This window comes from Sapajus apella, unplaced genomic scaffold (genome assembly GCF_009761245.1).
Source record: "Sapajus apella isolate SASKATOON/1434 unplaced genomic scaffold, GSC_monkey_1.0 scaffold13, whole genome shotgun sequence".
Taxonomy (NCBI): domain Eukaryota; kingdom Metazoa; phylum Chordata; class Mammalia; order Primates; family Cebidae; genus Sapajus; species Sapajus apella.
In genome coordinates, this window is record NW_022436953.1 from 27,529,519 (window position 1) to 27,536,492 (window position 6,974).

The window sequence follows — 6,974 nt, forward strand, 5'->3', positions numbered from 1 at the left end:
CGCGCCTGGGGCCCTGCGGCTGCGAGCAGCTCTGGCCAAACCCCCCAGGACCCCGCCCTGCGCTTGTTGACTTGCACGTGGGCGCTGATTATCAGAGGCGGGAGAACAACTCGCTACATCCCTGTCCTCTCCCTAGAGCTCGAAAGCCCTCTGCTGCAATGGGGCCTCCTTTTCTTGGAGAAACTGACTTTGGGAGAAACTAAGTCACAAGGGGATCTTAAAACCCAAGACGGAGCAATGGGAACGTCACAGGACGTGGGAGCGCTTTTCTGGCCATCCCTGTATGAAACCTGCCGGGGCCTCAGACCCTGGCTCCTCTGTCAGTTCCCAAGACCTGTCGAGAGCCCACCTCAGCCCGGTGCCCACTGGATGGGGGCTCAGGCTCACCTGGTCAGTCCTCGCCCCCACCTCCAGAGACCAGGCAGTCATGCCCGTCTAATATAACGGATGTCCCAAAAGATTATATTTTTACTGTGCCTTTTCCGTGTTTCGCTAAACAAATTCTCAGCATTGTGTTACAATGGCCAGTGTTCAGTGGAGTCCGTGCTGGATGGGTGAGCAGCCCAGGAACAGTAGGCGACACCACATGACCCAGGTGCATAGCAGGCGGTGCCATCTACGTTGTGTGAGTACACACCATGATGTTCACACAATGACAAAATCGCCAAAGGACACATTTCTCAGAACATAAACCTGTTGTTAAGCCACAGGTGACTGTTCTGTCCTAATTCAACCCCCTCATTCGATAAAGAACAGAGAGGCATTGAGTTGCCAGAAGTCATCCTGCTTGTCAGGCAAGAGCAAAACTGAAGCTCTGAGCCTCTTGGCAGCTACCCACCCACCCCCATCATCATCAGGTGGCCTTCCCAGTTTTCTGTCCCAGAGAATGCAGCTGGTGGACAAGTCCCTTCCACTCTCTGAGCCTCCAGCAACATGAAAACACTGACGGAAGGGCCTCCATGATTCCAGGATTCCTATAACACTGGCAGGACACCCTCACCCGGTGCCCTCTCAGGTCACCCGCTGAAGCCCTGCAGCCTTCCATATAGGCTGAATACATGTTTTTCTATTTCTCCCAGGAGTAATTACTCCGTTTGTCTACAGGTACAAGGCTTAGCACTCAGGAGCCATAAATTAAAGAAATTTTGTGACAAAAAGGAAGGCAGGAGAGATTAGGGGCTGGTGGATTCTACTTGCTCTTCACTGCCCATCTCAGAGACTGGCCTGGTGGAAAGCTACCAAGATCAAAGGGCCCTAGACCCTGTATCCCCATGGATGCACAAGCCTGAGCTGTTGGTAGTCCTGAACCCTCCCTTGAGCCATGAACCGGAGCCATGCTCCCCCGTTCCACACAAGCCTTATCTGTAGCAATCATCTGCCGGGCTCCTAAGCATTGTGATGCAAATTATAAAAGCCATATTAGTTCAGATATCTCATTAAAAATTTGAAGGAATAGGCTGATGTATAGAGAAAAAAATCTCATTTGCAAATTAATCAAAATAAAGGCTGGGAGCCAATAAACCTCCTCTGAGCCATTATACATGCATGGAACACTGGAGTGAGCCCTGAAATATATTTTAAAGAGTTTTTTCCTAAATGGACTAAGCTGCTTTTGTACATATATATTATTCATTTTGATACCTCCTGCTGGTATTTTAAGAATCCATCCCCCAAGTTCAAAACAAATTGAAATGCTTTTACAGGCCTCGGGGGCCTCTCAGCCAAGCTCCTGAGACAAAGGGAGGGGCTGTCCTCAAAGCCCCCAGTCCCTGAGGCACCAGGACCACCTACTGGCTCCCTCAGGAGGTTTGTCCAGCTATTTCAAAGACCTAAAGCAAGCGGGTGTTTCTGAGTCTTGGTCTCCGTAACTGTAAATGGGGGTAATCATACCTGTGATGAGACTTACGGCATTTGGAATTGTGCTTGGCACAGACTGCTGAATAAATGCTATTTCTTTGAACCACTGTCTATCCTCCGGGACTAGCCAAGTGGTACTCAATAAACATTTCTGAAATAAATGCACCTGTTAAAAAGCCCCACGACGCCAGGGATCATGTGGCTTATTCACCGGTAGACGTCAGTGCCCCAGCATGGTAAGTGAATGACACCCTGCCTCACGCGAAATACCCACTTTGCAAATACTGCACATTAGAATCCCCAGGAGCATTTGATATCCAGGTGCAAGGCCCCATCCCAGGAGATCCTGATGTAATTTATTTGAGGTGAGGTCTGGCCATCGATAATTTTTTTTCCCCCGAGACAGAGATTTGCTCTTGTTGCACAGCCTGGAGTGCGATGGCGCGATCTCGGCTCCCTGCAACCTCTGCCTCTCAGATTCAGGCAATTCTCCTGCCTCAGCCTCACCGGTAGCTGAGATTACAGGTGTGCACTACCACAACTGGCTAATTTTTGCATTTTTAGTAGAGACAGGGTTTCACCACGTTGGTCAAGCTGAACTCAAACTCCTGACCTCAGGTGATCCACCCACCCCAGCCTCCCAAAGTGCGTGGATTACATGCATAAGCCACCACACCTAACCGATATTAATTTTTTAAGCAAGCCAGATGACTCTGAAGTGCAGCTGGCATTGAGCAGCACAGATCTAAACCTATAAATGTCCCCTACATGCCTCCCCCCACTGCCATGGTGCTTCCCCATGTAGGGATGTGCTGCAGAGAGCACGCTGGGAACTTCACAGTCCTAGTGCCTGACACGCTTTGTAACCCTTTCACCTCTTATTCAGGGTACATCAGATGTCCTGTCCCAACCTCAGTTTTCTTATACGTGCAATAATTAATTTAGATGAGGTATTCTGGAAGGTCAGAATCCAAAGAACAAGTCATCCTTGGGGGGTGTGAAGAATAAGGGTGGTGACTATTTAAAGTGCAAACATGTAACAAGATTATCATCTTCCTCTTGCACATAACTAACCACGTCTGGGCACCGCATGCTCTCTGAGTTCTCCTCTACTTGGAACCATTCCTCCTTGAAGAAGAAAAATAACTAACTATTTATCAGAAGAATGTGAGTCCCTTTAAATTATTAGGCCCAGAAAAGCATGTAAAATATAACAGCAGTCAGGTCTCACTCCCCCTTGAGCTAAATAATTATCTCTTGAAGCCCCGTGCCATGGGGCTCTAGACTAACTGAAGCCAAATGGCCACAAAAATGCCATACATCCTGTACTTCAACAAGAATAGCCAATCACTAACCAATACTAATTCCATAGACAAATGAGAATTCCTGATAAATAAGTTTTGTCATCACCCTTTCTCCTGATCTATCTTTTCTTCTTTATAAATATTCTCCAGAGCACTCTCCAAGGCAAACTGATGATGTATCCTGGGCTGCAGTTCTCAAGCTTGGCCCAAATGATGGAGGATTTTTCTCAGCCCCTTTGCCGGGCACTTGGCAGGAGGCACCCTGTCCACTGGGCCTGCCAGGCAGCTTCTGGCTTGCACTCCGGCGCAGATCCCACAGCAGCTGCTACTGCCCGCTCAGGCCCTGGTGGGAGGGGGTGTGTGAGTGAGTGTGGGGTTGGGCCAGCCATTCCAAATGCTGGTACAGGGGTGGGCTCCATGCAGGGCTTACAGCTGGACCAGGTGTGTCGCCCCAAAGGGAATGCAGTGGTGCCTAGGCAGCGGTGCCCATGATCCCGAAGCCCTGTAAGGGTGTTACATTGTGCTCATTAGCTCTTTTAGTCCCACCATCCGCAGCCCAAAAGATGGTGGCATGTTAACAGCTCAGTCACCCCCTTGCCCCATTCCATCCCGTAGCTCTGGGGCTGGCTCAGCCCCATTACTAATTCCCATCAAGTGAGGCAGCTGCCCTCCACCCATTGAGGACAGAGGGCCACAGTGTTATAGCCTCCTGAGTACCTGTGTTCAGTGGGTCCCAAATTCTTGTCCCATGTCCAAGAAGAATGAGGTAACACTGATAATTGAAGGGTGATGAAGGCAGAGAATTTTATTAAGTGATGAAATAGCTCTCAGTGGAGAGGAGAGGGGAAGGTGGTCTCCTCCAGGGTGGCTGAGTCTGGGGATTTTAGAGGCACAGGATGTGGGAGGGGCAGGCCGCAGGTAGTATCAGAAAAGGCAACATTCAATTGGTCAAAAAGCATTATTCAGAAAGAACCAATTGGGAAAGCGTAGGCAAATCTATTTCAGTGAGAACAGAAGTTTTCACTCTGGGCCTCAGGTTTCATCCAGAACCAACAGTCCAGTCTTTCAGCCTTCAGGCTGTTTTGGGCTTGAAGGTGGGGTTTCATTGGGGACCCGCCCCTATCAGCCTAAGCATTTTTTCTGCCACCTGCTACTATCACAAATAATTTTATGATTATTAATTTTGCCTCAGCTCCTTCCTTTAGCTTGACATCCCCTTCGTGATACAGCCGGACCTATCAGCTCTGCACCATGAATTCCTTAGCCAGATGTCACCCTTCTGTGAAAGATTCCTTCCCCAGAAACTTCCTCTCTCCCAAACTCCTCCAACTAACTGTGTGTGTTGGGGGTGAGGAGGAGGAGCTAGCAACTCATTTATTGATCTGCAACTCTGTGCCAGGTCCTCCACCAGGAGCTTGACTTACTCTATCTTTTTTAATCCTCCTAAGTCCCCTGAAAGGCAGACAACATCCCACTTCCTCACAGATAAGGAAAGGGAGGCTCTAACCACAGCAATAGCCCTGATGTTCTACCCCGAATCCAAAGCCTGTGTCTGACTCTCCCTGTCTCCTGCTTCACCTCCCCTCCATTTCATCCCCAGGACACTAAGTGCAGTTTGCAAGTTCCTGCCCATCTGTTCACCACTGGACATAGGCCCTGAGATCCCACAACCGTGGGTACTGCATGAGTAAACCCTAAACCATCAACCAGAAAGGACTTTTTGTTTTGTTTTTTGAGACCGAGTTTTGCTGTTGCTATGCAGGCTGGAGTGCAATGGCGCAATCTTGGTTCACCATAACCTCCACCTCCCAGGTTCAAGTGATTCGCCTGCCTCAGCCTCCCAAGTAGGTGGGATTACAGGCATATGCCACCACACCTGGCTAATTTTTTGTATGTTTAGTAGAGACGGGAGTTTCTCTATGTTGGTCAGGCTGGTCTCGAACTCCTGACCTGAGGTAATTCACCCACCTCAGCCTCCCAAAGTGCTGGATTACAGGTGTGAGCCACCGAGCCAGGCCTAGAATTTTCTAATAGGATCATACCACTCCACTGCTTCAAGCACTTCCTTCAATGACCCCACTGCTCTCCAAATTAAGCCCAAATTACTCAAGGCCCTCGTTCATAATTGGCCACCCTCTCCACAACTCCCTGTGCTCTCCTACCTCTGAGTCCTCTCCAACTATTATAGCCTTCAAATAATTTAGCAGAAAAATAGTTTTGTTAAAAATCACCCAGCCCTAAGGTCATCTCTGAGGAGAATTGCTGAATGCAAATTAAACTGACTCCTGATAATAATTGTATGCCCTAAGGAGCCAGCCTCTGCAACCTGCAAATGGGGAATCTCCAGTACACACACACACACACACACACACGACTGAATTTGAATCTGCATCTTAAGTCTGAGCGCTGTGGCTCACACCTATAATCCCAGCACTTTGGGAGACCAAGGCAGGTGGACCGCTTGAGCTCAGGAGTTTGAGACCACCCTGGGAAACACGGCAAAACCCTGTCTCTACCAAAAATACAAAAAAATTACCCAAATCAGGTGGCACACGCCCATGGTCCCAGCCAGCAGAGAAGCTGAGGTGGGAGAATCGCTTGAGCCTGGGAGGCGGAAGTTGCAGTGAGCTGAGATTGTGCCACTTCACTGCAACCTAGGTGATAGTGAAACCCATATCCAAAAAAAAAAACAACCTGCATCTTAATAAGATTCCTAAGACAGGTCTCAACCTTGAATCCCCTGGAGAGCTTACCCAGCCTGGGTGCCACCCCAGTTGTCATTGTATGAGGAGGCCGCCCAGTAACTGCTCACTCATTTAAACGTGGTCATTCAGTGACGGAACACTACCCTGACAGAGTGCCAAAGACCCAACTCTCATACTGCGAAGAGGGTAACTGTTAGAGCCTGGCACAGGCAGGGAGCAATGTGACACAATTAACTTGAGGTTTATTCTCTTTGAAAAGCAAGTCACTTCTAGGGATTTATTCCACAGAGACACTGTGCACTTTTGCACCATCATGAAAAGATATAAAGCGGTCCCAAGCTTTATTGAAGTCAAATGGTCCCCTGATATGAGATGAAACTACAGTATATCCACATATGATGAAATACTAGTTATTTGAGAATGACATGGAAAAACATCCAAAATACCCTGTTCAGGTAAAAAAAAAAAAAAAAAGTTGCAAAATACCACATGTAAAAAGGATAACTTCTAAAAATGATAAATATTAGTATATGCACCGGAAACACACTATTTTGAAAGGGAAGTATAAGAGACCTAACATCTAGGCGTTCTCTTTTTATCTTGTTTTCTGTAGATGAGTTGAAATGTTTCTCTTAGAAAACACATGGAGGCTGGGCGCAGTGGCTCACGCCTGTAATCCCAGCCTCCAAGGCCAAGGCAGGCGGATCATGAGGTCAAGAGATCCGGACCATCCTGGCAACATGGTAAAACCCCGTCTCTACTAAAATCAGCTGAGCATGGTGGCACACCTGAAGTCCCAGCTACTCAGGAGGCTGAGGCAGGAGAATCACTTGAATCTGAGAGGCAGAGGTTACAGTGAGCCGAGATTGAGCCACTGCACTCCATTCCACCCTGGGCGACAGAGTGAAACTCCATCTCAAAAACAGAAAAAGAAAACACATGGAATAAAGAAGGGAGAGTCTCAAAAAGCTTAAAAATGTAACTGATGATACTGCAATAACAGCATACTGACCCGGGGAATAAAGAAACCTTTTATCTGAAGAACATGAGCCCCTGTAAATTATCAGGCCCCGGCCAGGCGCAGTGGCTCACACCTGTAATCCCAGCA